Raw genomic sequence first — 22,462 nt, 5'->3', positions numbered from 1 at the left:
AAGAGTAATAACTGAGTAAATGGATACAGAACTAGATTTTTTCTCTGTAGAAGCTACAAAAAATGCAGTAAAAATAATTGTTCTACATTTGTTAAAGTAGAAAGCTCTTTTCAGTAGTAATAATTAAGTTTTACATTTGTAGGGAAACTTACAGTTTTCAAAGCTCTTTCACTCACAAGATTTTATTTGATCTTCCCCAAAATTCTATGAAGTAGGTAAGACAGATATTCTCTTCACCTAAAAAGCATTTCATTTTGACATAATTTTTGTCTTTAAGAAAAGTTGTGCCCAGCGCAATGTGTGTGCCTGCAGTCCCAGCTACTGTGGAGGCTGAGGTGGGAGCATTGCTTCAGCCCAGGGGTATGAGACCAGCCTACACAACCTAGTGAGACTCTGGTCTCTAAAAAACAAAAGAAAAGAAAAAGAGTTGCAGTCGTGCAAATAATTTCTATACACCCTACACTCAGATCTTCCAGTTGTTAACCTTTTACCATATTTGCTTTCTCTCTCTCTCAAATGTTTTCTTTTCTGAACTGTGTGAAAGTTGCAGCCCTTTACTCCTAAATATGCCAATGTTGTTTTCATTTTTTTCTCTTCAAATTCCTTTTCACCATGATGTGTATTTTATTTTTTATTTTTGGCTGAGCACAGGGGACTTTATTGATGGTGGACGACAAGGTGAGGCTCCTTAGTCCCCTCCCTCTTCAGGGGGTCTGCATGGAAACTGTGAGGAGGGGAGATTCAGTGTGGCAGGGGACTGAGTGTGGCAGGGACTCCCAGCAGTGAGGGCCTCTCTCTTCCTCTTGTGCTGTCGCTGGGGCTGATGGTCCAGGGGTCTTACTCCTTGGAGGCCATGTGGGCCATGAGGTCCACCACCCTGTTGCTGTAGCCAAATTCATTGTTATACCAGGAAATGAGCTTGACAAAGTGATCGCTGAGGTCTGTGCCAGCCCCAGCATCGAAGGTGAAAGAGTGGGGGTTGCTGTTGAAGTCGGAGGAGACCACCTGGTGCTCAGTGTAGCCCAGGATGCCCTTGAGGGGGCGCTCCGACGCCTGCTTCACCACCTTCTTGATGTCATCATATTTGGCGGTTTTTCCAGACGGCAGGTCAGGTCCACCACTGACATGTTGGCAGCGGGGACACAGAAGGCCATGCCAGTGAGCTTCCCATTCAGCTCAGCCTTGCCCACAGCCTTGGCAGCACCAGTAGAGGCAGGGATGACATTCTGGAGAGCCCCGTGGCCATCATGCCAGTTTCCCGGAGGGGCCATCCACAGTCTTCTGGATGGCAGTGATGGCGTGGACTGTGGTCGTGAGTCCTTCCACAACACCAAAGTTGTCACGGATGAACTTGGCCGGGGCGCTAAGCAGCTGGTGGTGCAGGAGGCATCGCTGACAATCTTGAGGCTGTTGTCATACTTCTCATGGTTCATGCCCATCACGAACATGGGGGCGTCAGCAGAGGAGGCAGAGATGATGCCCCTTTTGGCTCCCCCCTGCATGTGAGCCCCGGCCTTCTCTATGGTGGTGAAGATGGCAGTGGACTCCACGATGTACTCAGTGCCAGCATCGCCCCACTTGATTTTGGAGGGACCTCGCTCCTGGAAGATGGTGATGGAACTTCTATTGATGACAAGCTTCCCGTTCTCAGCCTTGATGGTGCCATGGAATTTGCCGTGGGTGGACTCATACTGGAACATGTAGACCGTGTAGTTGAGGGCAATGAAGGGGTCATTGATGGTGACAATATCCACTTTACCAGAGTGAAAAGCAGCCCTGATGACCAGGCACCCAGCACGACCAAATCCATCGACTCCAACCTTCACCTTCCCCGTGTGTGTCAGGGATGCGGCTGGCGATGCGAGAGAAGACGTGGCTGTCTGTCAGACAGGAGGAGCGGAGAGCCAATGTGTGTTTTCTAATAACAAATATAATCTTTTACATAACCGCCACGTAATTTTCAAAATCAGGAATTAACATTAATATAACATTATTAGCGAATTTACATTTATTATTCAAATTTTGACAATTGTTCCAATAGAAAAACAAAATTTCAAGTCCGGGTGGCATTCGGTTGTCATGACTCTTTCAAATTAGTAGTCTTCAATCTGCTAGAATTTCCTCAAGTTTTTCTTCTCTTTCATGACGTTGGCATTTTTGGTGATTACTGGCCAGTTATGTCAGAGAATATCCCTCATTCTGAGTTTTTCTGATGCTTTATTTACATCTTTTTAAGTATGGGAAATAAGACTCAAAAAAGTCTGAAAGATGGGCAATAAATAGTAGAACTAAGCAAATTTGGGTCTTTTGATCTCAGTACAGTTGACCCATAGTCCATAATAACTTAATTCACTTATGTGTATGTATTACTTACTTTTGCATATATTATAATGTCTGTCAACACAGGCGCTCAAACAGGCAGGTTGATTATAAGTAAAACATTGGATGGGAATGGGCAGTGATTTTCAGATTATTCTGTGGAGGCGCCTCAAGACTAAGAGGTCCGGGCCCCGGGTTCCTGAGCCAGTTTCAGCCAGGGCAGAGCCACTGTGTTTTCTGTGTTGGGGACACACCCACGATTTCCTTTGAGAAAAAGGTTTCTGCCTTTAAGAATTCGAAAAACTTCCTTTTCTTCCCTTTTTAACTTCTGCAATAAGAATCTGAAAAACTGGGCCAGGCGCGGTGGCTCACGCCTGTAATCCCAGCACTTTGGGAGGCCGAGACGGGCGGATCATGAGGTCAGGAGATCAAGACCATCCTGGCTAACACGGTGAAACCCCGTCTCTACTAAAAATACAAAAAATTAGCCGGGCGCGGTGGCGGCGCCTCTAGTCCCAGCTACTTGGGAGGCTGAGGCGGGAGAATGGTGTGAACCCGGGAGGCAGAGCTTGCAGTGAGCCAAGATCGTGCCACTGCACTCCAGCCTGGGTGAGAAAGTGAGACTCCATCTCAAAAAAAAAAAAAATCTGAAAAACTGGGCTGGGTGCGGTGGCTCATGCCTGTAATCCCAGCACTTTGGGAGGCCCAGGCGGGTGAATCATGAGGTCGGGAGATCAAGACCATCCTGGCCAATATGGCGAAACCCCTTCTCTACTAAAAATACAAAAATTAGCCGGGCGTGGTGGCAGATGCCTGTAGTCCCAGCTACTCAAGAGGCTGAGGCAGGAGAATCGCTTGAACCTGGGAGGTGGAGGTTGCCGTGAGCCGAGATCGTGCCACTGCACTCCAGCCTGGGCGACAGAGCAAGACTCTGTCTCAAAAAAAAAGAAAGAAAAAGAATGTGAAAAACTGGCTGGGCGCAGTGGTTCATGCTTGTAATCCTAGTACTTTGGGAGGCCAAGGCAGGCAAATCCCTTGAGCCCAGGAGTTACAGACCAGCCTGGGCAACAAGGTGAAAACCTATGTCTACAAAAAAATATACAAAAATTAGCCAGGTGTGGTGGCATGTGCCTGTGGTCCCAGCTACTTAGGAGGCTGAGGTGGGAGAATCGCTTGAACCCGGGGGGTCAAAACTGCAGTGAACCGGGATTGCACCACTGCACTTCAGCCCAGGACAAAGTGAGACCGTCTCAAAAAAAAAAAAAAAAAAAAAAAAAAAGAATTTGAGGTTGTAATAGTGGCTTATGTTCATCCTTTAGCATATCTTTTGTCGGTATGGCGGATCATGAGGTCAGGAGATCAAGACCATCCTGGCTAACATGGTGAAACCCCATCTCTACTAAAAATACAAAAAAAAAATAGCAGGGTGTGGTGGTGGGTGCCTGTAGTCCCAGCTACTCAGGAGGCTGAGGTAGGAGAATGGTGTGAACCCGGGAGGCGGAGCTTGCAGTGAGCCGAGATCACACCACTGCACTCCAGCCTGGGTGACAGAGCAAGACTCCGTCTCAAAAAAAAAAAAAAAAAGAATTTGAAAAGCTTTAGATGAGATGATCTTTAAGCTTACTTCAAGTAGTGCTCAATGGAATAATCAATAAGAGAAATAAGGTGGAGATTGATACACTGTTAAGCAGGAGAAAGAAAAAAAAAACAAATGACTAAAGTTACTCCAGAAAAAGCAGTTCTAGAAAATTCAATACATTGCAGAATAATGTTCCTAGGTATTACAGTAGGTATAGTATCAATCTACAGTCTGATATTTGTCCAGATATATAGATATTAAATTCCAGTTCTTGTGCTGTTTCCTCCATGAAGGCTTTCTGCTGCTTTAGAGATAACGTCTTCACTCATCTCAATTTTCTTATCTGGACTGCTCATGATTTACTACATTTAGCTTGTAGTTATCGCAAATATATGTCTCATTTTCCTACTGTAGTGTAAATTCCTTAAGAGTAGGTACTGAGTTTCTGTTTCTTTTTTTTTTTTTGAGATGGTGTCTCGCTCTGTCACCCAGGCTGGAGTGCAGTGGGTGATCTCAGCTCACTGCAACCTCTGCCTCCTGGGTTCAAGCGATTCTCCTGCCTCAGCCTCCTGAGTAGCTGGGACTACAGGCTCATGCCACCACGCCCAGCTAATTTAGTAGAGACAGGGTTTCACCAAGTTGGTCAGGATGGTCTCAATCTTTTGATCTTGTGATCCGCCCGCCTCGGCCTCCCAAAGTGCTGGGATTGCAGGCGTAAGCCACCGCGCCCGGCCCTGAGTTTCATTCTTTATATTCCCTATTGTTCCCTGCACAGTGTTTTACACATAGTATATGCTCAATAAATACCTGTTTGAATGAATGAAATCCAATCAGTTCCCACATTATTTGGAAAAATAAAACCAAAACACTGTCGTATGAAAGAGGCATTCAACTTGTTCTGTGTGATCCCAAAGGATAGATCAAAAAGTGCAAGATTTTGATTCAGAAGCACTTTCTTTTTTTTTTTCCTTCGGGCAAATGCTTAACATCCAACAGAAGCACTTTCTTTCAATTAGAGTTGTCCAAAAATAGATTTGCTGAATTGCAAGGTAGTGATTTCCTGTCTTGGGAGATTTCTACCAGAGAAATGGGATGACCACTGGAGATGCATAGAGCATTATCTTATATGGCTCTGAAAGTCTCTTAGCGGCAAAAGCACTGACTCTGAAACCAGAGCGCTTTGACCACCTAAGTTCAAAGTCCTGATAAGGCAATAGCTGTGCGGTTTTTGGCAAACCACAGAATCTCTCTGTGCCACAGTTTCCATACAGCAAAATGGGGATAATTTCTTCGATTCTAAGATTCAATTACTTGAACACTTCAACATTTCTGAAATTGGGATGCTGCTTACAATTATTGTCAGCCAGCTGGCAGTTGTGACGCGACTATCAGTTCACATCATTCACACTTGGAGTTCTGTGTCATTTGAAATGTCTTTCAAAAGATTATAGTATAAATTGGCACTGAAACTCAAAGCTTTTGTGTATTGAAAAAGACATGGAAACAGCGGAGGGGGGTAAATTCCAGATTCGTGAACAAGCATTTACTGATGATTGGAAACTTTTCTCCTTTCCCCCTCAGAGACTTTTGTTCTAATTTATTTCCTTTCATGATGGTAAGTAAAATAATGCTAAGTCTTAAAATGAACAGCATTGGCCGGGCACAGTGGCTCATGCCTATAATCCGAGCACTTTGGGAGGCCAAGGCGGGCAGATAACTTGAGGTCGGGAGTTCGAGACCAGACTGACCAACATGGAGAAACCCCTTCTCTACTAAAAATACAAAATTAGCTGAGTGTGGTGGCGCATGCCTGTAATCTCGGCTACTCAGAAGGCTAAGGCAGGAGAATCACTTGAGCCCAGGAGGCAGAGGTTGTAGTGAGCCGAGATCATGCCATTGCACTAGCCTGGGCAACAAGAGCGAAACTCCATCTCAAAAAAAAAAAAAAAAAAATCGACAACATCTTAGTCAATTAATATGGCATCTCATCATGTGGCAGGCCAGGTCTCACTAACGCAGGGCTCCATAACAACTGTTTCAGCTTTGACTAATTGGATAAGTTAAATATTAAAAGCTAAAAAAAAAAAAAAAAAAAAAGTCAGTGCCCTTATAGAAAGGCTGGAATGTAACAAAAGCCCACCAAGCGTTTTGCCTAGGCCTTTCCTAGGCCTTAAGGAATGACAAAATAACGAAGGAATATATTTTTTTTTTTTTGAAGACAGAATTTTTCTCGTTACCCAGGCTGAAGTGCAATGGTGCGATCTCGGCTCACTGCAACCTCCACCTCCTGGGTTCAAGCAATTCTCCTGCCTCAGCCTCCCGAGTAGCTGGGATTACAGGCGACTGCCACCACGCCCAGCTAATTTTTGTATATTTAGTAGAGATGGGGTTTCACCATGTGGACCAGGCTGGTCTTGAACTTCTGACCTCAGGTGATCCACCGGCCTCGGCCTCCCAAAGTGCTGGGATTACAGGCGTGAGTCACCGCACCTGGCCAATAACGAAGGCATTCTTAACAGGACACATTTAGGATTAAACAAGTTTTAATGGGGGTCTGAAGAAACTCCCCAAGGCCTCCAAAAACAAGTTTATTGGAGGTCTGAAGGAACTCTCCAAACCTCCGTGATTTAGCAGGAGACAAGACAAGGGTAATCACCCCAGCACCTGGACCCACTTAGCTGAAGTAAATTTGCTGAGGCTCCAGAGGAAGGTCTTCAAGACTCATACCTTAGTTATAGATTAAAAGAAGTTATTCACATATGTCTTTAGATAAAGGCACACTTACACATAGACATATTGCTTAGAAGGGATGTAGCTCTGGAAAGCTTTGTAATTTTGAGTTGGTCTGGCGATAATTTCCAGGCCATCTCCCTGTAACCGGCTGCAGAAATAAAAACTCTCTTCCTCCCCAGTTTATTTGCATCTCGTTATTGGGCTGTGAGAAATGGCAGCCTGACCCTCAGTTTGGTCCAGGAACAATTAGTTGCCTCATGAGGTTATTGTAAAGATTATAATAATTAAATGAGGCCAGGCACGGTGGCTCACGCCTGTAATCCCAACACTTTGGGAGGCCAAGGCAGGCGGATCACATGAGGTCGGTGTTCAAGACCAGCCTGATCAACATGGAGAAACCCCGTCTCTACAAAAAACACAAAATTAGCTGGGTGTGGTGGCACATGCCTGTAATCCCAGCTACTCGGGAGGCTGAGGCAGGAGAATCACTTGAACCTGGGAGGCAGAGCTTGCAGTGAGCTGAGATCCGGCCACTGCACTCCAGCCTGGGCAACAAGAGCAAAACTCCGTCTCAAAAAAAAAAAAAAAAAAAAAAAAAAGAATTAAATGAATTAGGCCGGGTGCAGTAGCTCATGCCTGTGATCCTAGCATTTTGGGAGGCGGAGGCAGATGGATTGCCTGAGCTCAGGAGTTCAAGACCAGCCTGGGCAACACAGTGAAACCCTGCCACTACTAAAATACAAAAAAACTATCCGGGTGTGGCGGCATCACCCTGTAGTCCCAGCTACTTGGGAGGTTGAGGCAGGAGAATCGCTTGAACCCGGGAGGTGGAGGCTGCAGTGAGGCAAGATCACACCACTGCACTCCAGCCTGGGCGACACCAAGATTACGTCTCAAAAAAAAAAAAAAAAAAAAGATCAAGGTCTCATGACAACACTGGCCTTATCTCTCTTTTACCCTCAATAGTTTTTGTGCTGACCCACATTTCCCTTCTGCCACTTTACGGCCTGGCAGAAGTTCTACCGTTTTGAAGATCAATCACTTGTAAAAGACACACTTCATTCCAAACACCGACTGATTCTGCAGTAACGGGAAGAAAGCCAGTGCTTCTCTGTACTTCTTTCCCTCCCACTGTCTTAAATCCAGTTAAAATAACTTTTTCCAGGGAGTAGATTAGTTAGAAAAATATGTTTGCATTGAAGTAAGGTAGTTCTGATCCCAGCTGGCTCCATCTCAGAACCAGTGGCTTGGATATTCTGCCCAGGGTGGGCTCTGTGGAATGATAATTATTGAAAAATGCAATATGGAGAGTTCCACTTGACAGCTGCTACTTTGAGTTCTAAAAGGCTTTTATTTCCTTGTTAAGAAACAGGCAGTGAAATATAGGAAATTAAGGGCTAATTGGATGCACTGCCTTGGCTGAGACCTATGCCTCTGTATTAAATGTCTCCTCGTATGTCAGCTACTGCTGTTCGAAAAATAGGAGTTAATTAATGATCTGTTAAAACTTGACTAGTCCAAGCAGGGCATGGTAGCCCACACCTGTAGTCCCAGGTACTCAGGATGCTGAAGCAGGAGGGTGCTTGAGGCTAAGCGTTTGAGGCTGTAGTGGGCTATGATCATGTCAATGCACTCAAACCTGAGCAAAAGAGTGTGACACCATCTCAAAAACAACAACAACAACAAAAATCTTTACTAGTCATAAGAAAGAAGAACAAAGTGACCGGGTATGGTGGCTCAAACCTGTAACCCCAGCACTGTGGGAGGCCGAGGCAGGCAGATCACCTGAGGTCAGGAGTTCGAGACCAGCCTGGCCAACATGGTGAAACCCCATCTCTACTAAAAAAACAAAAAAATGAGCCAGGAGTGGTGGTGGTACATGCCTGTAATCCCAGCTACTCAGGAGGCTGAGGCTTGAACCTGGGAGGTGGAGGTTGTGGTGAGTTGAGATTGCACCATTGCACTCCTGCCTAGGCAACAAGAGTGAAACTCTGTCTCAAAAAAAGAAAAAGGAAAAGAAAATAAGCATTGGCGAGGTTGTGGAGAAATCAGAACCCTTGTGTACTGTTGGATGGAATGTAAACTGGTGCAAGTGCTAAGGAAATCAGTACGGTCGTTCTTCAAAAAATTAACAAGTAAGGTCGGGCGTGGTGGCTCACGCCTGTAATCTTAGCACTTTGGGAGACCGAGGCGGGCAGATCATGAGGTCAGGAGATTGAGACCATCCTGGCTAACACGGTGAAACCCCGTCTCTACTAAAAATACAAAAAATACAAAAATTAGCCAGGTGTGGTGGCAGCGCCTGTAGTCCCAGCTACTTGGGAGGCTGAGGCAGGAGAACGGCGTGAACCCGGGAGGCGGAGCTTGCCGTGAGCCGAGATCGCACCACTGCACTCCAGCCTGGGTGACAGAGTGAGACTCCGTCTCAAAAAAAAAAAAAAAAGACAAATATTCATGATTCCACTAATATGAGGAATCTAAAATAGTCAAATTCACAAAAACAGAGAGTAGGCCAGGCACAGTGGCTCAGGCCTGTAATCCCAGAACTTTGGGAAACCGAGGTGTGCTGATCACGAGGTCAGCAGTTCAAGACCAGCCTGGCCAACACGGTGAAACGCCGTCTCTACTAAAAAATACAAAAAATTAGCCGGGCGTGGTGTCGGGCACCTGTAATCCCAGCTACTCAGGAGGCTGAGGCAGGAGAATCACTCGAACCCGAGGTGGAGGTTGCAGTGAGCCAAGCTTGTGCCACTGCACTCCAGCCTGGGCGACAGAGCAAGACTCTGTCTCAAAAAAAAAAAAAAAAAAAAAAAAGGTCTGATTTTAGCATGTGCTTGAAGGCACGTTCACAAACAACTAGCAGTATTGGAAGAGTTTAGAATTCATGCGACCCACAGGAGTGTGCTTATGGTTGTGGAGTAATACCTTAATACCTCTGCTATGAAGTGTAAAGTGTGACTTCACTTGTCCCTCTCTCTGTCTCAAAGAATTATGCTCAGGATAAAGTATAATTTTAAAAGCTGGAGCATCTTAGAAGGAAGTTGTTTAATAAATACAGGTGTTTCAATAAGGCTAATTCTATCATTGTGAGACAACTTGAGAAGTGTCAGCACAGTAGTATTGAAGGCATATACCAGTAGAAGCAAGGGACACCTCAGCGGCCACTGAAACAATTTATTTATTTATTTTTTCACAATGAAAAAATTGATATACAGGGCAGGTCACAGTGGCTCACGCCTGTAATCCCAGCACTTTGGTATGCCAAGGTGGGAGGATCACCTGAGGTCAGGAATTCGAGACCAGCCTGGCCATTGTTGTGAAACCCTATCTCTATTAAAAATACAAAAATTAGCTGGAAATGGTAGTGCACGCCTGTAATCCCAGCTACTTGGGAGGCTGAGGCAGCAGAGTCTCTTGAACCCAGGAGGCAAAGGTCACGCTGGGCCAAGATGGTGCCACTGCACTCCAGCCTGGACAACAAAGTAAGACCCTATCTCCAAAGAACCCCAAAAAACATATATAATAGTTGTATATACTTTTGAGGTACATGTGATATTTTCATACCTGTAAACAACGTGTAAATGATCACCTCAGGGTAATTGGGTTATCCATTTATTTTTTCTTTTCTTTGTTTAGAAAAAGGGTCTCACTTGTTGCCCAGGCTGGAGTCCAGTGTCGTGATCTCGGCTCATTGCAACCTCTGTCTGCCTCCTGGTTTCCAGGGATTCTCACACCTCAGCTTCCTGAGTAGCTGGGACTACATGTGTGTGCCACCATGCCTGGCTGATTTTTGTATTTTTGGTAGAAATGGGGTTTCACCATGTTGGCCAGGCTGGTCTTGAAATCCTTCCCTCAGGTGATCCACCCACCTCAGCCTCCCACAGTGGTGGGATTACAGGCATGAGCCATGGCGCCTGGCCTCTATTCATTTTATCTTTTCATGTTTTGGTTTTTTTCTAAGATGGAGTTTCACTCTCGTCACCCAGGCTTGAGTGCAATGCCACAATCTCAGCTCACTGCAGCCTCTTCCTCCTGGTTTCAAGCAATTCTCCTGCCTCAGCCTCCTGAGTAGCTGGGATTACAGGTGCCCTGCCACTACTCCCAGCTAATTTTTGTATTTTTAGTAGAGATGGGGTTTCACCATGTTGGCCAGGCTGGTCTCGAACTCCTGACCTCAGGTGATCTACCCGCCTCAGCCTCCCAAAGTGCTTTCTTAAATGAAAATATCTACTATGAAAACTTAAAAAAGTATAATTATATTCTTTTCACATACAAAGTATTAGGTTATATAAAAAGCAACAGGAATTAGAATGGCATTGGACTTCCCCAGAGCAGCAAAGATAAAAAACACTAAAGCAATACCTTCAAAATTCATTAAGAATGTGTTCATATGTTTGTGTAAAAAGAAACATTTTAATTTCCTAATTTAATCGGTGAAATGATAATGTTATACTTGTTTTAATATATATATTACTTTTATTGAAGTTAAACCTTTTCTCATATTTATTGTATTTCTCCTTTTGTGAAATGTTCACTCATTTCATTTATTTTTCTTTGAAGTTAATATATGAACTCTCTTACCATATATGGTAATATTTACCTTTCTTCTTGTTTAAAGTTTTGTTAGAATGGGTGACAAAGCATGACTCCATATCTACAAAAAAAAAAGAAAAATCTGGGCACAGTGACACGGGCCTGTGGTTCCACCTACTTAGGAGGCTGAGGCAGGAGCATCCCTTAAGCCCAGAAGTTCAAGGGTGCAGTGAGCTATGATCATGCCACTGCATTCCAGCCTGGGCAGCAAAGTGAGACCCTATCTCCAAAAAAAAAAAAAAAAAAAAAAAAAAAAGTGTTTTTTTTTAACATAAGTTTAAAAAGTTTTATGTCGGTAGTTACATTTATCCATTTACTTTATGATTTATTGCTCAATTTTTATACATAGAAGGCCCTTTTCCTTTCTGAGGTTGGACTATCTGTCTATCTATCAATCATCTATCCATCCATCCATCTTTTTCGGAGACGGAGTCTCGCTTTGTCGCCCAGGCTGGAGGGCAGTGGCGCGATCTCGGCTCACCGCAACCTCCGCCTCCCGGGTTCAAGCGATTCTCCGGCCTCAGCCTCCCGAGGAGCTGGGATTACAGGCGCCGCCACCACGCTCGGTTCATTTTTTGTATTTTTAGTAGAGACGGGGGTTTCTCCATGTTGACCATGTTGGCTGGTCTCGAACTCCTGACCTCATGATCTGCCCGCCCCGGCCTCCCAAAGTGCGGGGATTACAGGCCTGAGCCGCCGCGCCGGCCCCAGGGGCATTCTCGAGAGGACCTCGCCGAGCCGCACTCCTCCATTTCCCTGCCGTCGTCGCTAACCGAAGGCGCCCTCCGGTGACGGCCGGCTGTGCGCGGCGGTGGTGAGGGGCCTCCGGAACCACCCGGTCCCCCGCTGCCTCGGCCCGGGCGGAACCTGGGCAGGTCTCCGACAACCGTTCTGCCTAAGATCTCCCCAGTTGTGCACGGGTGGGCCCCGCATCCCAGTGGGCGTCGGGCATGTGAAGTGGGAACCACGCGGCCTAACTAGCCCCTGAAGGCCTGACGACACCCCCGAGCCCACCAGGGGGCAGCAGAGGTCCGACGGCCGCGGACCCAGAGAAGCTGGAGGGAAGTAGCAGGCAGAGCGCGCGCCGGGAAGGGGCAGGCCGAGCGGCTCAGCACGTAGACGCCAGCACTGCGCCTCCAGGTTGCTTTACGGCTGCCGCAGACGGCTTTGGCTTTGCGGCTCTTTTCCCCTCCTACTTGATTTACGGTTCCTCCTGCGGTCTGTTTTTTTTTTTTGCCGTCCGGCGCTGGCGTGGGTTCGGACCTTCTTCCCAGAGACCCTCGCACACCCTTCCCATTCTCCTCTGCGCGGCCTCCATCTAAGCGCTCTTCCCCTTGTCCGTAGCCTAGATCGAGCTCCCTGCGTGCACCGCGCGCGGCCGGAGGCGAGTAAGTGGGGGAGGAGAGCGGCTTCCCCGGGTGGTTCTGGCCGTGGGTGTGGAGCGTGAGAACCTGGGGCCGCGGTGGAGCTGACCCTGAGGTCTCAGCCCAGAGGTGCTGAGCCCGGAGGCCTGTTCTAGTTCACCGGCGCAGTGAGGGGCTCAGTACCGGGCTTCCCGAGAGATGGGCAGGAGGGCGGGGTACGGGAAAGCTGGCACCGGCGCGCCGGGACCCCACCGCGGTGCGCACAGCCGGGAGTCCGTGGTGGCGCGTCCCCGGAGACGCTGCCCGGAGACGGGCTGGGGAAGCCGAAGTCGGTGTTAACAGCTGAACGAAGTTGAGTTGCAGGGAGCGGGGGACGCTGGGAAGAGATGACTGATTTGAAAGGAATTTGACGCCGGCGTGGCGGCAACCTGGCCCCGTGTTCCCGGGAGGTCGGGCCTGTGGTGAGCCGAGATCGCACCGGCACCACGACACTGCATCCCGGGCGACAGAGCGAGACCTGTCACGGGGAAGAAAAATAAAAATAAAAATTTGACGCTCAGTTTAGCTGAGTATTGAGCCTTGTTACCAGATTGAGATGAGGTCTGGCGCTGCGTCTCACCTGTGGTCCCAGAACTTTGGAAGGCGGACGGGAGCATCGCTTGAGGCCAGGAGTTCCGGACCAGCCTGGCTGACAGCGAAACCCCGTCTCTACTAAAACTACAAGAATAGGCAGGCCTGGTGGCGGGCGCCTGTCATCCCCGCTCCCCGGAGGCGGAGGCGTGAGACTCGCTTGAACCCGGGAGGCAGGGGTTGCCCACCGGTGGGCCGAGATGGCACCACTGCACTCCAGCCGGGGGGACAGGGCGAGACTCCATCTCAAAAATAAATAAATAAAAATAAAAAGTTGAGATATAATTCACATACAATTAAATTCACCCCCTTTTTAAAAAAATGGAGACGTAGTCTCGCTCTGTTGCCCAGGCTGGAGTACAGTGGCGCCGTCTCGGCTCACTGCAACCTCCGCCTCCCGGGTTCAAGCGATTCTTTTGCCTCAGCCTCCCGAGTAGCTGGAATTACAGGCACACGCCACCACACCCAGCTGATTTTTGTATTTTTCACCAGGTTGGCTAGGCTTGTCTCAACTCCTCGCCCTTCCAAAGTGCAGGGATTACAGGTGTGAGCCACCACGTCCACTCTAAATTCACCCTTTTAAAGTGTGCAATTCAGTGGCTTTAGTATATTCACAGGATTGTGCAACCACCACCATTGTCTAATTCCAGAACATTTTTATCATCCCTAAAAGAAACCCTGAAACCCATTAGCAGACACCCATTATTTCCTCCTCCTCCCAGCAGCACTGATCTGTGGATTTACTTATTCTCAGTACTGTATTATACACTATTTGTTCTTTTGTTTGGTTTATTTCACTTAATACAGTGATTCAGAGTTCATCTACGTTGTATGTAGCATGTATCAACTTCATTTTTTAGGTAACTGAATTATTTATTGTGTGGATATACCACATTTTGTTTCTCCATGATTGGATGGATATTGGTGGTTTTCTAGGCTTTCTAGGTCTAGTCCTCCACAGAACTCGCGGGCTGAGGCACAGACATTTAAAACTCTAGTTTTTGGAAACTAGCGTTTAACTCTTGGATTGGGTCAGGTAATTCAGTGGTCTCAGGTCTGGTATTGTTTAGGGGAGTTTCTTTTTTTTTTTTGAGATGGAGTTTCACTCTTGTTGCCCAGGGTGGAGTGCAATGGCGGATCTCGGCGCACTGCAGCCTCCGCCTCCCGGGTTCAAACGACTCTCCTGTCTCAGCCTCCTCAGTGGCTGGGCTGACAGGCGCGGGCCACTACACCCGACTAATTTTTGGTATTTTTAGTAGAGACGGGGTTTCACCGTGTTGGCCAGGCTGGTCTCGAACTCCTGACCTCAGGTGATCCCCCCGCCTCAGCCTCCCAAAGTGCTGGCATTACAGGCGTGAGCCAGCGCGCCTGGGCGGGAGTTTTTTGTTTGTCTGTTGTTTTTTGGGGGACTGAGTTTCACTCTTGTTGCCCAGGCCTGAGTGCAATGGCGCGATCTTGACTCACTGCCGCCTCTGCCTCCCAGGTTCAAGCGATTCTCCTGCCTCAACCTCCCGAGTAGCTGGGATTACAGGTGTGCGCCACCAGACCCGGCTAATTTTGTAGTTTTAGTAGAGAAGGGGTTTCTCCATGTGGGTTACGCTGGCCTCGAATTCACGACCTCAGTTGATCTTCTCGCCTTGGCCTCCCAAAATGCTGGGATTACAGGCGTGAGCTACCGTGCCCCTCTCGGAGTGGTTTTTAAAGTCGTCTGTTCTCAGTTCAACACTTACCAGGCCATTAATTATAGTGGTATCAAGCAGAGAAATGTTTGGGTGCTGGTCTTCTCAGGGAGGCAGAAACCGTCGGAGGTTGCTGTTATGTAACGTACACCAAAACGTGTTATCTTGTATAAACAGTATAGTTGGAGATGAGTGTATGAAAAAGGTAACTGAGCTAGCTGTGGGGGAGGATAGTTGTGAAAAATTTTGAGTCGCCCACTGTACGCTTTCCCAGCTGTGTTCAGATAAGGTGACACTCTGCCTTCCTGTTTCAGCTCTAAGACTATGCATAAGTGTTATTTTGGCTGTATACGTAGTGCCAGTTTTTTTTTTAATTTTTGTGCTTTTGGTGATTTTGCTGTTTACAATGGCCTCCAAGAGTAGAAGTGCTAGCTCGCATTTCCAAGTTGAAGGCTGTGATGTATCTTGTAGAGAAAAGATCAGCTTTTAGATTAGCTTTGTTCAGGCACCACTTTTGTTGTCGGCTGTGAGTTCAGTGTTAATGCATCAACAATATATATTAAATAAGATGTCTTTAAACAGAAGCACACATAAAACAAGGTTATGCCTGTTGAGTAACCCCGTGTTTCCCCAGGAGCAGTGGCTCAGTATTTGCTAGTTCAGTGTTCATGATACCGTTGAAGGACATAACTACCCTGAATAATGATGACTGACTGTCTCAGCACTGGTTCAAGGGCAGAAAGCCTGGTGGATATTTTTCCATCTCTGCAGCTTTTAACATTTCTTCACTCAAGGCACTCATTTTTAATACTAAACTGGCAGTTTTGATGTGGAGAGAAGCTAAAATAAGGGCTAAAATGCTCTTCATACTCTGCGCTGGGTGGGGACTGTGCTGAGTGTTGGGGATTCAGTGATAAGCGTATGGCCCCGCAGTTCTCTAATGGCTGAGTGTGGGAGTGTAGAGAAATGATCATAGTGTGACGGAATTAATCCTGTGTTCCCACAGGTTTTTTTTCTTTTCTTTTTTTTTTTTTTGTTGAGATGGAGTTTCACTCTTGTAGCCCAGGCTGGAGTGCAGTGGTGCGATCTCGGCTCTCTGCAACCTCTGTCTCCCAGGTTCAAGTGATTCTCCTGCCTCAGCCTCCCAAGTAACTGGGGTTACAGGCCCCCGCCACCATGCCTAGCTAATTTTTGTGTTTTTAGTAGTGACGGAGTTTCACCGTGTTGTCCAGGCTGGTCTCAAACCCCTGACCTCGTGATCTGCCCACCTTGGCCTCCCAAAGTGCTGAGATTACCGGGTTCCCCTTCCGCAGATTTTACGACATACTTCAGGCCGGGTGTGGTGACTCTTGCCTATAATCCCAGCATTTTGGGAGGCTGAGGTGGGCAGAACACTGGAGGTCAGGAGTTTGAGACCAACCTGGCCAACATGGCGAAGCCCTGTCTCTACTAAAAATACAGAAAATTAGCTGGGTGTGGTGGTGTGTGCCTGTAGTTGCAGCTACTCAGGAGACTGAGGCAGGAGAATCACTTGAACCTGGGAGGTGGAGGTTGCAGTGAGCTGAGATTGCACCACTGTACTCCAGCCTGGGCAACAGAGCGTCTCCAAAAAAAAAAAAAAAAAAAAGAAAGACTTCAGACTGTGGTGAGCTGCATAAGGCTTTAGAGGTAACGATATTTTGAGATTTCTTTTCAATTAAAAATGTTTTCCTACTTTTTTTTTTTTTGAGACGGAATCTCACTCTTGCTTAGGCTAGAGTGCAGTGGCGTGATCTCAACTCACTGCAACCTTTGTCTCCCAGATTCAAGTGATTCTCGTGCCTCAGCCTCTTGAGGAGCTGGAATTAACAGGCACCCACCACCCCGCCTGGCTAATTTTTGTATCTTTAGTAGAGACGAGGTTTCACCCTGTTAGCCAGGCTGGTCTTGAACACCTGACCTCAGGTAATCTGCCTGCGTTGGCCTCCCAAAGTGCTGAGATGACAGATGTGAGACACCGTGCCTGGCCATTTCTTTCTACTTCTGCCAATTTTTTTAAAGTACCATGAACATTATAGCACTGTGTTCATAAATGAAAATAGAAGAAACTTGCTCCAGTCTTGTTCATCGAGCCGTTCTTGACCTTCACAGTCAGAATCTCACCCATCACCTTGTCACATCTCCCTCTTGTACTATATATCCAGAGTCCACCTGACCTGCTTCTTCAGCCCTCCACATAGAATAAGAAATGCTTTTGTGAGCTGAGATTGTGCCATTGTACTGCAGCTTGGGCAACAGAGTGAGACTCCTCACAAAAAGAAGAAAAAAAAATGCTTTTAGGTGATAAGGAAATGGAGAAGAATAAAACATCTTTGCCAGTCTTTGCCTTTTTAATATCTTGAATTCATGATTTCTTGCCATAGCCACTATCCTAGTCCAGGGTCTCTCCCTTCTACCCCGACTTTTTTTTTTTTTTTTTTGATCATGTTTTTACTTCCTCTAGGAAAACACCTATCAGAATTTTGGGATCATGTGACCGGTATATATTTAATTTCTTTCTTTCTTTTTTGAGACAGAATCTTCCTGTGTTGCCCAGGCTGGAGTGTAGTGGTGTGATCATGGCTCACTATAGCCTTGACCCCCTCCTCGCCCCCACTCAGGTGATCCTCCCGCCACAGCTTCCTGAGTAGCTGGGACTACAGGCATGCTCCACCATGCCTGACTAATGTTTTATTGCTTGTAGAGACAGCTATGTTCCCTATGCTTGTCTTGAACTCCTGAGCCTCAGGCGATCCTTCTACTTCAGCCTCAAGTGCTGGGATTACAGGCGTGAGCCACCGCTCCTGGCTACTTAATTTCTTTCTTTCTTCTTCTTCTTCTTTTTTTTTTTTTTGAGACAGAATTTCACTCTTGTTGCCCAGGTTGGAGTGCAGTGGTGCGATCTCGGCTCACCGCAACCTCTGCCTCCCAGGTTCAAGCGATTCTCCTGCCTCAGCCTCCCAAGTAGCTGGGATTACAGGCATGCACCACCACACCTGGCTAATTTTATATTTTTCGTAGAGACGAGGTTTCTCCACGTTGGTCAGGCTGGTCTCGAACTCCCTACCTCAGGTGATCTGCTTGCCTCGGCCTCCCAAAGTGTTGGGATTACAGGCTTGAGCCACTGTACCACGCCTAATTTCTTTCTACCGCACCCGGCCTAATTTCTTCCTTTGTTTTGAGACAGAGTCTTGTTCTGTCACCCAGGCTGGAGTGCAGTGGAGTGATCTCAGCTCACTGCAGCCTCCACCTTCCAGGCTGAAGCAAGCCTTCCATCTCAGCCCCGTGAGTAGTTAGGACTACGAGAACATGTCACCAGGACCAGCTAATTTTTGTGTTGTTTGTAGAGACAGAATTTCACGATGTTGGCCAGGCTGGTCTTTAACTCCTTACCTCATGCAATCCACCTGCCTCAGCCTCCCAAAGTGCTGGGATTACAGGTGTGAGCAACTGCACCCAGCGCACCCTGCCTAGACCTATTTCCAAAATTAGAAAACCGTGAGGCTTTTAGAAGAAGATGAGAAGAATATCTCCATGACCTGAGTGTGTGCAAAGGTTTCTTAGGGCTCAGGATGCCATAGAGTCACTTAAAAAAGCAAACACACACACACACACACAAAGATAAATATGATTGATTACATCAAAATGTAATCACAGACTACTGTAAGAAAATGAATGGGGAAGCACAGGGACCTATTTGACAAAAGACTGATATTCAAGATCTATAAAGAACCAATAGGCTGGGCGCAGTGGCTCACGCCTGTAATCCTGGCACTTTGGGAGGCCAAGGCGGGTGGATCACTTGAGCTCAGGAGTTCGAGACCAGCCTACGCAACATAGTGAAACCCCATCTCTACTAAAAATACAAGAATCAGAATTAGCTGGGCATGATGGCGCGTGCCTATAGTCCCAGTTACTTGGGAGGCTGAGGCTGGAGAATTGCTTGAATCTGGGAGACAGAGACCGAGCCGAGATTGTGCCACTGCACTCCAGCCTGGGCGACTGAACAAGACTTCGTCTCAAAAAACCAATAGGGCTCAAGGCCTGGGATTGGGCCTCTGCTGCTCTGCTCCCTGGGCCTGTGGCTCAGTCCTTGGAGTCGTCCTTTCTTCTTCATGAAGAGTAGTGTGCGTTAACAGCTGAGTGGTTTTATCAGCCTGTTTCCTGCCAACAGTATATGAGAGTTCCAGTTGCTTTGTGTCCTTGCCAACATTTGGTGTTGTCAGTCTTTTTAGTTATTCTGATGGGTGTGGTGTGTCATGGTCTTAATTTTAGTCCTCAGTCACTCATGGTGTTGAGCACTTTTTCCTGTGCTGATGACAACGTATAATACATTGCAAAGTGCGTGCTCAAATCTTTTGACCATTTTAAATTGGGTGTGTGTCTTTTTATTGAGTTGTAGGAGTTATTTATATAACCTTTTTATCCTAGTTACCTGTCGTCTGTCTGCTTGCCTATTCATTTTCTTAGAGTTGTGTGATGAACAGAAGTTTTACATTTTGATGTAATCAGTTTTCTCTTATATTTTCTTCTATAGTTATTGCTTTCTGAGTCCTAAGAAATCTTGGCTACCTTCAGACTGTGAAGACAATCTTTCATGTTTTCTTGTGTAATTTTTTTTTTTTTTTTTTTGAGACGGAGTCTTACTCTGTCATCCAGGTGGGGGTGCAGTGACGCAGTCTCGGCTCATTGCAACCTCTGCCTCCCAGGTTCAAGTGATTCTCCTGCCTCAGCCTCCTGAGTAGCTGGGATTATGGATGCGCACCACCACGCCCAACTAATTTTTGTATTTTTAGTAGAGACAGGATTTCACCATGTTGGCCAGGTTGGTCTTGAACTCTTGACCTCATGATCCGCCCATCTCGGCCTCACAGCATGCTGGGATTACAGGCGTGAGCCACCATGCTCGGCCTATAAATGTTATAGTTTTAGTTTTATGTTTAGGCCTATCCATCTCTAGTTTATGTGAATGGTGTGAGATATAATTAAATATTAATTTTTTTCCATATAGATATCCAGTCGTTCCAGCACCAATTGTTGAAAATGCTATGGTATTGCATTTTTGAAATTAAGATGACTGTACAAATGGTAATTGATTTCTGCGCTCCCTTTTCAGTTCCATTGTCCAATCCTTATGTTAGTACCGCACTTTTAATTACTGTAGCTTTAGTAAGTCTTGAAGTCTTGTCGTTGTAGGTCCTCCTATTTTGTTGTTATTTTTCAAGCTTGATGTGAATATTCTAAATCCTCTGCATTTCCATTATAAATATTAGAATTATCTTACCAGTTTCCACAGAAAAATTTGGTAAAATTGTGATTGGGATTGCATTGAACCTATGAATCAATTTGGAAAGAAATGATACCTAAACAGTATTGAGTCTTCAAATATATGAACTTGGTGCATTTTCCTTCTTATTTGGGCCTTTTAAAATTTATTTTTAGGCTGGGCGCGGTGGCTCACGCCTGTAATACCAGCACTTTGGGAGCCTGAGACGGGCGGATCAACTGAGGTCAGTTCGAGACCAGCCTGGCCAACATGGTGAAACCCCGTCTGTACTAAAAATGCAAAACTTAGCCAGGTGTGGTGGCAGGCGCCTGTAGTCCCAGCTAGTTGGGAGGCTGAGGCAGCAGAATCGCTTCAACTTGCTCAGGAGGCGGAGGTTGCAGTGAGCCGAGATACTGCCATTGCACTCCAGACTGGGCAGCAAGAGCAAAACTCTGTCTCAAAAAATAATAATAATAAAATTAAAAATTTCGGGCCAGGTGTGGTGGCTCACACCTGTAATCCCAGCACTTTGGGAGGCCGAGGCAGGCGGATCACCTGAGGTAGGGAGTTCAAAACCAGCCTGAGCAACATGGAGAAACCCCTTCTCTACGAAAAATACAAAATTAGTTGGGTGTGGTGGTGCATGCCTGTAATCCCAGCTACTCGGGAGGCTGAGGCAGGAGAATCGCTTGAACCCTGGAGGCAGAGGTTGCAGTGAGCTGAGATCACGCCATTGCACTCCAGCCTGGGCAACAAGAGCAAAACTCCGTCTCAAAAAAAAAATTTCTTTTTAATTCTGTTTTATAGTTTTCAGTTCAGAAGTCATACACATATTTTGTTAAATTTATTTCTAGATATGTTTCTTACCTTTATTGTAAAATGGAGCCATCATTTGCATCATTCATTACTCCGTATGAAATGTGTTATTACTCTCTGCCTGCTTTCAAGATTTTCTCTTTATGTTTGTTTTTTAGCAGTTTGCCTGTGGTGTATCTAGGCATCATTTTATTTGTATTTATCCTTAGATTTATCCTTGAGATTTGCAGAGCTTCTTAAATCTGTAAATTTATGTCTGTCAGCCAGTTTGGAAAATTTGGAGCTATTAGTTTTAAAAATATTTCTTCTGTTCCATTCTCTTTCACTTCTTCTGGGACTTCAGTTATATGTGAGTTAGACATTTTGGTATTAGCCCACAGGAACCTGGGGTTCTTTCAATCTTTTCAGTCTTTTTTTCCTCGAAGTTTGCATTTTGTGAGCAGGAGTGATAATCATTCAGGATAATTTTTGAGATTCCTACTTCAAGAGTAGTTGCTAATCTTTTGTAGGTGTAGTAAAGTATGGCTTCTAATTCTACTGGAAGGCTTTTTTGTGGGGGAGACGGTTGTATGTCCTTTGGCTTTTAAATTTTCTGTTGTGTCTTTCACAGCACAGTTTTCAGAGGGTACCCTTTCTTTTTTCTTTTTTTTTTTTTTTTTATTTGAGGCTGAGTCCCACTCTATCGCCAGGCTGGAGTGCAGTGGCGCAATCTCCACTCACTGCTACCTCCGCTTCCTGGATTCAAGTGATTCTCCTATCTCAGCCTCCTAAGTAGCTGGGACTAGAGGCACCTGCCACCACACCCAGCTAATTTTTGTATTTTTAGTAGAGATTAAAAATACAAACCCAGAAAGTTTGTACAAAGCCCAGGAGGTTGTGGCTGCAGTCTCATATTCATCATCAGATTTCCCCCATTGTCCTAATAATATTCTTTGTGGCTTTTCTTTATCTCTGATCCAAAGTTTCTTTGAAGATTACACAGTGCATTTAGTTTTCATGTCTCTTAAGCCTTTATTTATTTATTTATTTGCTGAGATGGAGTCTTGCTCTGTTACCCAGACTGGAGTTCAGTGGCACGATCTTGGCTCACTGTAGCCTCCACCTGCTGGGTTCAAGTGATTCTCCTGCCTCAGCCTCACGAGTCGCTGGGACTACAGGTGTGCGCCACCATGCCCAGCTAATTTTTATATTTTTAGTAGAGACGGGATTTTTACCATTTTGGCTAGGCTGGTCTTGACCTACTGAGCTCAGATGATCCACCCGCCTTGGCCTCCCAAAGTGCTGCGATTACAGGCGTGGGCCACCACATCTGGCCTTAAACTTCTTTTAATATAGAAGAGTTCACCAGCCCTTCTATTTTGTTTTGCTTTTTGAGACAGTGATGCTTTGGAGAGTCCAGGCCAATTGCTTTATAGATTTCAACTTGTTTGATTATTTCCTCGTGATTAGATTGGTAGAAATACTA

At 46.1% G+C, this 22,462-nt stretch overlaps 1 protein-coding gene and 1 pseudogene across 4 annotated transcripts in view; one reads left to right on the top strand and one right to left on the bottom strand.

Moving 5' to 3' along the window:
- Nucleotides 1-626: 626 nt before the first annotated feature.
- Nucleotides 627-21,070, bottom strand: LOC101017999 (annotated as a pseudogene).
- Nucleotides 12,333-22,462, top strand: part of RAD52 (RAD52 homolog, DNA repair protein) — a 34,747-nt gene continuing 24,617 nt past the window's right edge. The window contains exon 1 of one of the 4 annotated variants that reach the window (XR_004176270.1): nt 12,333-12,612. The gene's annotated coding sequence lies outside the window, so the exon portion shown is untranslated. Of the gene's footprint in view, nt 12,613-12,632; nt 12,718-22,462 lie in introns of those variants that run through there. The other 3 variants (XM_031651019.1, XM_031651021.1, XM_031651020.1) reach the window with 3 other exon arrangements.

This window comes from Papio anubis, chromosome 9 (assembly GCF_008728515.1).
Source record: "Papio anubis isolate 15944 chromosome 9, Panubis1.0, whole genome shotgun sequence".
Taxonomy (NCBI): domain Eukaryota; kingdom Metazoa; phylum Chordata; class Mammalia; order Primates; family Cercopithecidae; genus Papio; species Papio anubis.
The sequence above is the reverse complement of the archived record's forward strand: the minus strand, read 5'-3'. Positions and strand labels throughout refer to the sequence as shown.